This window comes from Thermobia domestica, chromosome 13 (genome assembly GCF_964235325.1).
Source record: "Thermobia domestica chromosome 13, izTheDome1.hap1.1, whole genome shotgun sequence".
Classification (NCBI taxonomy): Eukaryota; Metazoa; Arthropoda; class Insecta; order Zygentoma; family Lepismatidae; genus Thermobia; species Thermobia domestica.
This window is the reverse complement of record NC_137466.1, coordinates 214,922,324-214,935,411: the sequence shown is the minus strand read 5'-3', so window position 1 is coordinate 214,935,411 and position 13,088 is coordinate 214,922,324. Positions and strand designations below refer to the sequence as shown.

The window sequence follows — 13,088 nt, the reverse complement described above, 5'->3', positions numbered from 1 at the left end:
CAAGAAGTTGTAACATGTAAAGAGTAAATAGAAAGATCGGATTGCAAGTTTTTTTTTTTTTTTTTATGGCGGCTACAAGATTCATTTAACGTGGCAATGTGGCTTTAGACATCTTTTACTGATTCCGAAATAGCAGGCGGTCTATTGTTCGGAAACACACCAAATACGCTCAAGCCAACATATTCTGCGGGTTTTTTTTTTTTTTTTTTTTTTTTGGTATTGCTTTCCCGTTTGCAGCTCATTGTGATTAGCTATCCACATTTAAATACATTGTCAACGTATTCAAACGTACGCATAAGCCATAAAAACGCGTTGAGAACGCATCGAAGAGCCGTAAACTTACAGATCACGTAAATCTTTCCGGTCCAGTGACTAAAGCACTGCTTCCTAAATGTGCGTACAAATGCAAAATTTAGGTGTATACTTGTTGGACTGAAACGGTGATACTCTTCTACGTTGAAGAATAACATTTGATGAAAGTCGCCTTAAGAGTTTTGAGGAAACACTGTTGCTAAATTATTAGGAACTAACATCTCAAAATTATTTATTTGAAGGCTGGAGTCGTCGTTATTTGTAAATCATTTTACGAAACGAGTGGTTTCTTTCTTTGCACGTGGGTGAAAGATGTGGATAAGAATATGCCATCCAACGAAACCAGGAACTATTTTTGTTCGAAATAGTGAAAAACTGAAAAGATTAGGGGAGGGTATATATATATAGAAGAACATCGTAAAAGTCTTTCACGAATCGTCCCTGTTTAAATGGTGAACCAATAGGGAAAGGAATCCTTATAGTTCCGGCTGTTATTTGTGGAAAGAAAACTTTGGAGAATTCTATTTCGGGCGACAATAAATGACATTATTTGTTAGCTTTTCATATTTCTCTTAAATATGAATGCGTCAACAAGTTATGATTCTCAATTTTTGAGACATTAATTGTCTGTTTACTTTATTCCAATGTCCCTCCCTCAACGAGTGGTTGTTTACTATGTCCATTCTTACAGTATAATAGCTTTTCTATATCGGAGTTTGGCCATTCATTAAACAGAAAAACGAATATATCCATTCCATAGCCAATGCGTAACTTGCACAAATACTTTTCTAAAAGAGAATTTGTTTATAGGAAGGAAATTTGTCTCTTGCTTTTTTTTTTTTTTTTTTTTTTTTTTTTTTTTTTTTTTGTCAAGTTTAGCGAATTGTGGTTTGAATCCCGAAGAGCAGGTGTAGTGTGTCAATTGGTGTGGTTAGACGCTCGTTTTGCTGGGATAAGAAGCGCAGACGCGGGGAACATGGGAAAACAGTCGCACTTCCCATCTTGTACTGGAGTTGAACTAAACTTCACGGCGGAAACAAGTCTGTGTCTCACAATCCCTTCGCATCATTCCTTCGTCCATCGGAGGGATTTTTGCCAATGAATTAGAACGAAATTTGTCTGCAACGCTAATAAAAGTGGTTTCCAGGTAAGGTATGCTTTTCAATAGACTAGCGGTTCTGAAACGTGTTTCTAAGTTAGGACTACCTTTATTTGTCAGAATATTTTACGGAGAAATTTATCGTGTTTTTTTTTTTTTTGTGTGTGTGTGTGTGTGTGTGTGTGTGTTTTAACCATATTATGACATAACACCTATAAAGTTATATTTTTAAAGTAGATTTTAAAAAAATCAATCCCTTAATTTTATATTGGTATTAATTTCATAAAAGAAAAAGGGAAACGATTTTATTTTAATAATTGAAAAAAAAAACTTTTAATAATTGAAAGGGGACACAGTGGCTCAGTGATACTCCTATCCACTGGTCTAGTGACTAGCGTGTGTAACTTTTCTGTGCGTGGCCTCGGGTTCGATTCCCGGTGGGAGAACCTTTGGAATTTTAACTGTTCTCGATATTTCTGTGTTCGTGTTTCTGTCGAGTCTAGTAGTTCTGAACGGTGGCAGAAAAAAAATAAAAAGATTCACAAAGTTTTAAAAAATAAGTGGCAGAGCGCTCACCTCTGGTGCATGGGGTCCTTCGTTCGATCCCCGGCGAAGTAAGTTTGTGGTGGGTTTTCTCGGGTTGCTGCCATTTCCTTCCACATTCCCTTTCCACCTTTTCTTCCATCGTCATTCACTTGCCTTCATTCAATTCATGTGTTTCGGATTCCACGTTAATCAGTATGTAGGTCCCGTCTTATATAGCCTTGCTACTGAAAGGAACGTTAAACACAACTCAACTCAACTTCACTTGCCTTCATCATCCGTCTGTCTTAGCGTAAAAGGGGCATAATGGTCGGACGTTAAAGGGAAAGATTTTTAATAGTTGAAGATTATCAAGAATATTTTACTAGTTCTTTCACCCGAGCCTTCGGCTCGCTGAAAACTATACGCTAAAATCGTGGTTAATTGTACGCTCTATACTTAACTTTTTAGTTTGGCCACCAATTCAACCGAAACTCCTTCCACATTTATGCAACTATTCAAGAACTTCGTTACAAACAACTGGAGACTTAACTAAGGGGGAGCAAACGGGGCTTGTGCCCCGGACGCCGGATTAGGGGGGCGCAAAACTGGGCAAGTATTTATTTTCACTATAAGGCACAGAAAGGAGTTTTAGCAAACTAAAGATATAAAAAAATACATCAGAAACTTCAGAGGAAAACAACGACTCACCAATCTTAGAATCATATCCATAGAGCATAAGTTAGCTTCAAAGCTATCTTTTGAGGACATTGTAAAAACCTTTGCAACCGAAAGAGCCCGCAAAGTTAAATTTTAGTTCCAGCTTTTTGTGTTTTTATTTAATTTAAATCGAATTAAGAGACTTTCAAAATGTCCGGGTATAATACTCGAGACAACAGCTTGGCTGCTTGTCATAATTAAATATTCTTTCTAAAGCAACAGACTGTAGATATATTCTATATATATGCGCATCCCGATATAATTCCAAAAACATTGTGATTTGCAGTTGTTATGATAAAACTATAAGAATATGTGAAGCATGCTACTCTCAAATTATTCGGCAATCAAATACGAGTTAGTTTGGTGTTTTATTGTATCTTGTATTAAAATTTAAATTATGTACTGCAACTGCAACTTTGAAATCAAGGTTTTACCACTTGAAGCAAAAATGGAATGGGAGAATTACTGCATGATGCCAATATCAGGTGTAACCGAGGAACGTTTAGTTTGGTTGGACAGTTGGACAGGGGGGGGGGGGCAGGGGAGCTAAGGCGAGTTCTTGTCCCCGGGCGACAACTAGCCTACTCTACTTGCGTCGTTGCACACAACATTGTGTTGACATAAACCATTGATGGACAACATATTTTAATATTGTCTCGAAATGTAACTGAGCCATTTGTCTATTACGAAGATCAGTGGCGTACGCAAGAAGGGGATCGGTGTTTAACATCTTCTCCCTACCCTGTTGAGCAAAATATTATGGAAAAATATGTTTTGGCTATGTTAATAAATGTATGTATATATGAAAATCATGTTTGCTCTAAAAGGATATTGGATTAAGTGCTTGAACTTGTAACGATTATTAACTTATTATTCTTACACGTTATATTTAACCCGCAGTTCGTGTAGATTTTAAAATATGTCAACACAATCAATTACTCTAAATCAGACACGTCACTTACATTTCTATTACCTTTTTATTATTCTTTGCACAACTCGATTAATAATAATCTTTTTCGGTTGTCATAGCAACTTTTAAACAACTATTTACTGTTACGGTAACTATTAAAACCAACATAGATTTTCAGCTACTACGATTAAATCTTATTTCTTTATTTTTTAGAATCAACAACATATTATCTCTTTTCTTCTTCTTCTTCTACTCAACAGATTGTGTACTTTTATGCACCGTTACCCAAAATCAAGATACGAAAATGGAAGTAATTTATCGCATAGATATACAATATCGTTGTAAACTCAATCTTGAAAAATACCTCATCTTTGAATATGACGTCCAACGATTATGCCCTTTAGGCTAAGGGGGACGACGATTAAAGCACGTGAATAATGATGAAAGAATTGGTGGAATGAGAAAGTGGAAGTAACCCAAGAAAATCCACGAACACAATATTGTTCATCACTAGCCAAGGAGCGAACCAGGCACCCCACACATCAGCGGCAAGCGCTCTACCACTGAGCCACCCCCATCTTGATAACATTCTGTTAGTGATTATGGTATTAGGCAATAATTAAATTGAAAGAATACGATTTTTAATTTGCAATTAAATGATCATAATAGTTTTAAATTGGACCTGCATGCACAGTTTAACACCCGATAGCGCAGATAGCGACATCTATTAGCGTGAGTGCAGGGACGTACGCAGGAATTTATTACTGGAGAGGTCTAAAGCATTTCGGGAGGGTCCAAATACAATTTGAGGCTAAATTATATGAAAATTTCTAAAATTGCCCCTAAAAGTAGTCTACATTTGCAAAAAAGTCGGGATTTCGGGGGAGGGGAGTCCGGACCCCCAGGACCCACCCCCTGCGTGAGTGCTTATTATTATGATTAGCGTGATGTACAGACTGAGATGTTTGCCACTCGTTATAAATGATTTATTTTATAGAGTAAATATAGGATAGTCAACTTCTTAAAATATCAATTCTGGGGAAAAAAGTGAAAAACACTTGTTTATGTAAATTCCAAGCTCTCATTTTCTCAACTGCTGTGAATAATACAAAACTAACTTGGATTTTACTTCTGGTATTCTTTTTGTAAACTAATGTTAAATCTAAGAAGACCACAATGGCTGACGTGGAGAACCAATTGTGGTCCGCGAACCAGAGTTCGATAAACGTTTGTATACTCAATTTCTAATTTAGAGTTAAATTAAATAAACGATATGGATTGAGAAACACGAAGGTTTATCGCCATTGAATTGTCGTCGTAAACGCAGCTACTCTGTATTGCTCTTACACGAAATAAAAATAGAAAGAAATGTCTTATTCAGTGTCCCACGGTAATGTTCTTTAGGCTAAAGGAGACAAATGATTTAGTGAAAGTTAATGGCTATCAAATAACTGGTGAAATGGTAATGTGGAAGGCAGAGGCGGCGTAAGGTGCGCGCTGGGTCTAGTGCCAATAATGACCCCGCGGGGCCCGCCGAACGAGCGAATTCAAAATTTGACTACGATATCAGGGTGGTAGGTAACTCCACCGACAAACTTTGGGAGGCGATTCCTGATACGAAATGAAAGAAAAAAGTTCTAATAAACATGGGTCGAAAAACGTCTCCTTTCCGAGTTATGAACTACCGAAAATTTGAAATATCACGATTCAAAACATCCTGGCTTAGAAACTATAGGGCCTATCCTAAGAAGTTTAAGGAATTACACAGGAATTGGTATACGCTCTATCTAAATATCCATCTTTCAGAATTCACCGGTACCAGCGAAACGAACGCACCATTAGTACTTAAAGGAGTATCCCTATACTTCAACTTCCTTTTTACACACACAGAACCACAGACGCGTTAGTTGACACAAAAAATGCATAACTTTTGTGACTCCAGCAAAACGTTTAGATGCATAATTTTTAAGGATGCAACTAAATGCATAATGAAAACTGTGTTAATTGATGCACTTGTGTGCATAAAATTTATTATGCAGATAAACGTTTTGCTGAAATCACAAAATGTTATGCATTTTTTTGGCTCCTACTGAAGCATTTACATGCATTAATTGAAACAGTGGTTGGTACCGCTGGTTGCATATTCGCTAAATATACAGGATTTCCAAGGGTGTGAACGATTAAATAAATTTAGAACACTACTAAAAATATGTAATCGAGGCTTTTTGGGTAATGCAGGACAGAGTACAGATATTCCATATTACATGAGAGCCTCTACGGCCATTTTGGAAGTAGTCATACTGGATTTGAGTTAATTAAGTGAAATATAGACTTTACGATACACTACTATTTTTGAAATAAAGTGTGATTTTTAAAGACATTAACAAGATTGTTTTCTATATTCTTTGTTAACGAAATTTTGATCACATAGGTTTAGATACAAAAACTTGTCATTGTAAATTTATGATCATAATTTTGTTCAGGATGCAAACAAGCAGAGAGGAAACTACCATAATATCGTTACGAAATCACACCTTATTTCAACAATAGTATCGGATCGTAAAGTTCCCATTTCACTGAATTAATTAAAATCCAGTATGATACCTTCCAAAATGGTCGCAGAGGCTCTCATGTAAAGTGGAATATTTTCACTCTGTCATGCATCACACTAATAAACTTCGATTTCATAGTTTTGGTAGTGTTGTAAATTTATTCAATCGTTTTCACACCCTTGACAACCCTGTATATCAGATGTGCAATATACAATTTAGGCCACTCAATTTATGAGATCCATCTAAACTATGTCACAACCATTATGAGAAAATAGTTACAAAAATAAGGTCTTCAAATAGTATATCTTACAAGTCAAAAAAGGAAAAGAACTCAATTTATTATACCTAGGTACATAGCTTTTTTTTACAGGTTGCTCTACAAGAGCAGTTTTGCCATTTTCACTAAAGCTAAAATCCCAAATTATCTTTGGTGAAATAAAAGAACATGGGTCAATGTTAGAAAAATCGTACCGATAGCAAATCTAGCGATGGGAAACACAAAACTTTACAGAGTAAAAAAAAAAAAAAAAAAAAAAAAAAAAAAAAAAAAAAAAGTGGAACCTACCAACTCAGATAATAAATCAAACTTTGTATGTCTATGTTCTCTGAATCTTTCTATTGCTTTTTTATAATATATTTTAGTATACTAATTTATGCCCGTTTGGCCTTTTTCCGTTTTTCCGTTTCGCCTTATGCCCTCAAAACATTTTGCCATACAACCGATAAGGATGTTATCTTAAGGCGGAAGGGGAATTCCCGTTTGGCCTTTTCCTGCTTGACCTTATAACATACAAGGGAATTTTCACTCTGTCTCTCTAACAAAGAGGGATTTATCTTATTCTCAACTGCAACGTCTCTTCTATTTCAGACAAATTAAACTCAAATATCTTAGAACATAAATTTTATTATCACACCCGAAATAGCATATCAAGTTTCTATGTGGATATAATATGAAACAGCATCAGTATATGAAATTACATCAATTTCACTGTTCTTAAGTCTATCTTTTAGGCGTTGAATCCTGTCGTCAAACCGTCTCTACCTTAGCTTTCTAAGTGTGTTTTCTGATAACCACTTGAAGAAGTACTCGCAATTTTTCATTTTCACGTTGCCTGTCTTTCATTAATTCAATGAAAGAATGTATGTCTAAGTGATCCCTTGATGCCTTTCTTCGTAATTTGACGTGCCACTGTCTTGCATTGTTAGTCATTTGTTCTTGATCGTTTTCAAAGTGATTCCACAAGTCACTGCAAATAGGTAAAAATACATCATTAGCACATTAAAAATTCAAAGGATTGCAGGAGAATCTACGTTGGAAAGTCGATGGCAAAATTTTGGGTGAACCTAATTTATTTCTTTTGCAAAGCAAAAGAATGTGTTCTTTTGATAATTTACAAATCAGTGAATGTGGAATCTTCAATACATGCACGTCGCAAGAAAATCTATATTACACTTTACATTAGGTGTTAATGGAAAAAATGCTATACTGTAGAGTGCTCGGGATAGCTTAATTAATGATTTAATAATAAAAAACAATCATTAATTTTTTGCACTAAATGCCATCTATTTATGTAGGAAAGAAAACATACTTACAGAGAAAATAACGTGTCACCATCATCCAACCAAGTGTCTATAAGATAATCATGGAACTCCTCCTTCATAGAACGTCAGGCGCATCTTCTTGCAAACGTACAAACACTACATCTAAATGGGAAGTTGGTACCAGAGGCTGTGCTGCTGCATGTCGAATCCATCTTTTTACTTCAGTGTTCTCTTTGTACAATTGAGAAAGTTCTAACTGCTGAACCTTCCTCCAAACAGACTGAGAGAAGTGGAAGGAACATACTGTGATTTTAACCAGGAAATACTTTATTTATAGCATTGATTGCTACTTTCTTAAGATCAATAGAAACTTCTTTCAATTTGAAACGCAGTCCAAATTTCTCAGCTTCTTCCATGATTATCTCCAGTAATCTTACATGTGTCTCTTGCTTTTTACTGGGCAATATGCAGAAGAGGAGAACAAATACCTGGCCGAAATATTTTCCGTGCAGGATGTACATTTGGGAGAAAAAGAGAGGTACAGTCTTAAGTGTCCCTCCATTACAATCGTGTCGCACTGACACATAATTTTCAAAGTTCCAATAGTGCCGAAAACCTGTTGAAGATAGAAAGACTAGAATAAACAACACAGACATTCTAAAGAAAATGCTTTAATATTAATATTCTTACTCCTATTACTATTGTCATAACAGATTTTCACGATTTCAAAAAAAAAAAGAAAAAGAAAAAGAAAAAGAAAAAAAGAAAGAAAGAAAAAGTCGTACTTTCCCTCTAGAAGGTAAAGACAGACGGAATATTGCTTAACTACGACCGGTTAATTGTGTTACACTATAAATAAAAAAAAAAAAAAGGACTATGTATTTGTGTGCTAGCTAGGATGCCATTTAAGAAAAGTTCCACATCTAAAGTTCTAAAATAACTTTTGGAAAAGTTGCACGAGTAAATATTAGAAACATGCAGAGAAGCTTCAGTGTCAAAATTACTTATACCTTATTACAACACTTACCTATACTTACCTATATGTCTTAGTAATTGTTGATGTTCGTTCTTCCGCCGCTCTCTTCTTCATATGTGAGGTACAAATACAAGGCTACATGAGCAATTTTTTAAACAGTGACGCAGATACACAAAATTCTGAATACTTGCTTTGATTATACGCTATTCTGTTCGTTCAAACGTAAATACTATTAGCATTACAAATGTTTTCCAAAATGACACTAAATTTCCCTATCATAACTTAAAAATCCCCATCACTAGTGTAAGGCGAAATGGAAAGCGCAAAGGGGAATTCCTGTTTCGCCTTACAATCAAATTAGCATATACTACCTTAGCATCATAGCCTGAAGTAATGAAAACAGGCACAAGGCGAAACGGTAAAAGGCCAAACGGGAAGACATCCAAAGTTTCATTTTAAAATCATCTGAAAGAATTGTTCACTTACATTTCTCTGTTTTTAATTATTAAAGATATATTTTGCAAACGGACAAATACGTGGACGTTTCGAATTAGGTACAAAAATATGAAAACTGTTCTTGTGATGTATAATTACAATATTCTAAAAAAGTTATATTTCTGGGATAAAAGTCTGTAGGTCTATAGTAATTTACCATGTTAAATTCAAATCTGAAATCAGAATTTCGCTATCAGGTTTACTTTCTCAGTAATATAGGATGTTACGTAAATACACGACGCAAATTCAAAAAAAAAAAAAAAAAAAAAACTGAAAATGGAACAGAAACTAAGACGTTACTGGTTTAGCCTGTAGCATCTTTTCTAGTACGTGTGTCTCTTGTCTCTACTGACACATTATCAGTAGCCTTCTGACATGCTGAGTTATGTTTCTTTCATTTCCCATTCATGAAACTACGAATTTTAATTAAATCTCATAATCAAATTGAATTCATTGGAAGAACATAACACTAGTGGAAAATCCTGTTAACCTCTGTAAAGTTAACCTGATAATGATACCAGAAATTACATTTGAAATTTCCTTTCCTTATTATACGCTGTGTTAAAACGGCACCATTCACATTTCCCTATCATGTCCCTGAAACGGAAAGTTTGAGGGGAAAAATAAGGCTTTTGGTAGAAAAAAATCCCTTTTTTCTATTTTGGGTCCCTCCGGAACACCCTGTGTAAACACACAGATCTCAAAATAAGCTGAAAAATACTAAATGGTGTACGAAACGTGTGTACAAAATTTCAAGCTTCTATCTTGAATAGTAAGGATGGGAGAAACAAATTACCAATCAGCTAAGAACATCCCCACAGTGGCCCAGATGACTCAAAAAGATTCGGATGTAATATAAAAATTTTCTGAGACATCCTAGGGTCATGTTTTACACTTCATTCTCATCAGAATAGAACAGTCTTTCAAACGGTACCATTCATATGTTTCCGTCATGTATCTGAGGCGGGAAAATTGCAAAAAATGGGATTTTTGTTAAAATATCCCTTTTTTAGCATTTCTGGACCCCCTCCCCCCCTGTGTTAACACACAGATCTCAAAATCAACTGAAAAATGTTAAGGGCATAGTGAATATGTCTACAAAATTTCAAGCTTCTATTTAGAACAGTAAGGTAAATATATATATATATTAACACATGTGCTAAGAATATCCCCACAATACCCCAAATTCCCGCAAAAACGGGAAATTTTCTAAGACATCCCTATTTACCCTAGGATCATGGTTCGTACCTCATTTTTTTTCAGAATGGAAAGTACTTTCTAGCGTTACCAATCACATGTCTTCATCATGTATCTGAGGCGGGAAAATATCGATAAAGAGATTTATTAAAATATCCCTTTTTAAAACCTTTTTACCCGTTTGAACACAACTTGGGGCACCGCAGAGATCTGAAATATATCTGTAGAATACTAAGGAGTACACTGAATGTATGTGCAAAATATCGATCTTCTAGGTGCAAAAGTAAGCCCGCCAAAAAATAATATGCCCACAGTACCATAAATTCCCGTTTAAAACAAGATCTCAGGTAAAAATTTCCTGAGACATCCTTATTTACATTAGCATTATGGTTCGTACCTCATTCTCTTCAGAATAGAACAGCCTTTGAAACGTTTTCCATTCGCATGTCTCCGTCGAGTATCTGAGCGGGAAAATCGAGAAAAAGGGAATTTTTGTTATAGGTGCAAAAGTAAGTAACTCAAAAAATAGTAAAAATAGGCCTAACAAAAAAATTCTTTAGTTTTAAGTTATGACGTATCACACTCTATGTTTCGACCCAGAAATGCGTAAAACCATACGTAACGTGTTCTAGAACGCTTCCACTCTAGAAAAAAAGCTTTATTAGTACTTTTTAAATCGAATAATGAAAATACAACCCTAACGTATAAACATATACGATATATGTAAGGGTTAATGCCGTGCTACTGTTTTTAATTTATTTCCTGCTCAATAGTAGGCATACCCGTGTTTTGTCAATATTTACTCAATATCACGAAATCGGGGCTTTTGGCCCGATACTCTAACCAAAACATCACAATTACGTGACCATGTGTGACTTTTAGTAGATACTCAACTATTGGTATGTGCAGGACAAGAGCGTCGTTTTCTGTGTAACTTTGGAGGGCCCTATGAAAGATATGCATTAGTAGAAAGGAAAAATGAATTACCATGTACTGTAGAAATAGGAGAACCTGCTTCAACTTAGCAATTTGGCACCCCTCGTTAGAGGGCCATTTCAACTTTGGGGGTCCCAGACCACTAAACCCCCCAGGATCGGCGCCCTTGGTGCAGGAGTAACAACTTATGCGAGTTAAATGAAGTTTTTCTAAATAATCAACCTTCACCTAATAAGAATATTAAGTATTATTATTATTATTATTATTATTATTATTATTATTAATAATAATAATAATAATAATAATAATAATAATAACAGCGGTTCGGAGTTCACGCATGCATCGGATATATTTAATGAGAATCAAGCAGCCACTAGCATGAGTCACTTCAACATACAGTATGTACTGTAGTTAACCTAAATATTTCTTCACTCCTTTGTGGATTTTTGTAGGAAACGAGTTCCTTCTGAGAATCCCTTATGGCTTTGTCTCTATTCTTGTTGCTATTTTTGTTTTGCTAACGGTACTTTTCTTAATAACTACATACTTGCACTACCTAACACAATAATATCGTATTTTAATATACACTTACCTCCGTTTTTCTAAGCAGACTCCAGCACTAGACAAAAGAATACACACAATAACAAGTCAGAATTCGCTCCACAACAACACGAAAACCAGTCGAGCATGCGCAGTAAGTGCTGGAGACTAGCTTCAAACAAAACACGACAGGTGACGCTCAAATCAAGAAGAAATGCATCAGTACCGATGCAAAGATCTGCATCAATTGAGTAATCTTAAACCACAATGAATTTATATGTCTCAAATGACCCATTTTCTATTTTCGATCGTTCTCTAGGGTTGAAAATGCTGCGCATCAGTGACAAAAACGAAATTTATACATATTAACGCGCCATTTGATGCACGTAAATGTTTCAAATTTCCTATGATGCACTTGTAGTTCTGTGTGCAGTTCCTTTCACCGATAACGGAAGATGGTAAAACATGGATATTTAGATAGAGAACAAACTAGTTCCTGTGTAATTCCTTAAACCGCTTGGGATAGGTCCTATAGTTTCTAAGTTAGGGAGTTTTGAAAAATGATTTTTCGACTTTTCAATGGATCATAACTCTGAAAGGAGGCATTTTTCGGCCCATGTTTATTAGAACTGTTTTCTTTCATTTCGTATAAGGAATCGCCTCCCAAAGTTTGTCGGTGAAGTTACCTACCACCCTGTATACTTTGCACAAACTATGAAGAGTTTCACAGCCCTCTGTCGGCAAAACCATGAACAGTAAAGAGGAAGTTTCAACTGTCACCGTAAGATAGAACATCTAACTGCATTTTGGCTCTAATGTTGGAGGTTAACATCAGTTCTAATTGCCGGGAGGGTTCGTTGTTGTAGAGGTATGGAAACCAGTCACTGTGCATGCCGCCAAAATTTGAAAGACATCACGTACAAGAATTTCCGTCAAAGTTAAGTCAGTTTCGTAGAATACTACTGTGTATAATGGGACTTTGATGCAATAGTTGAAATTGAAATGTGAAACGTCTTCATAAGAAAAGTATAACTACAAGAAGGCGGTTTCAGCCTCTACTCGGGCGGTCCAAAATAACGCTTAGATAGGAAATTATTACTACTGGAACCTCCTGCATTCTAAATTTAGGTAAATTTCCTATTTAGGTAGAGTCCGGAATGAATTTCCTGTTGGAAAATAAATTATTAACAGTGGCGGATCGAGAAAAGTAATTTGAAAGGGACTTCACTCACAAATGCTTCGTTTCTTTAAGAAATCACTAGACTTTTTTTTTGGGGGGGGGGCTTG

The 13,088-nt window shown here is 35.5% G+C and overlaps 1 protein-coding gene across 1 annotated transcript in view; it reads left to right on the top strand.

Annotated features, from left to right (window-relative positions):
• The first annotated feature begins 1,338 nt into the window (after window positions 1–1,338).
• The window catches only part of LOC145669009 (metabotropic glutamate receptor 3-like), a 150,223-nt gene continuing 138,473 nt past the window's right edge, over window positions 1,339–13,088 (top strand). The window contains exon 1 of the mRNA XM_081737337.1: window positions 1,339–1,459. The gene's annotated coding sequence lies outside the window, so the exon portion shown is untranslated. The remainder of the gene's footprint in view (window positions 1,460–13,088) is intronic.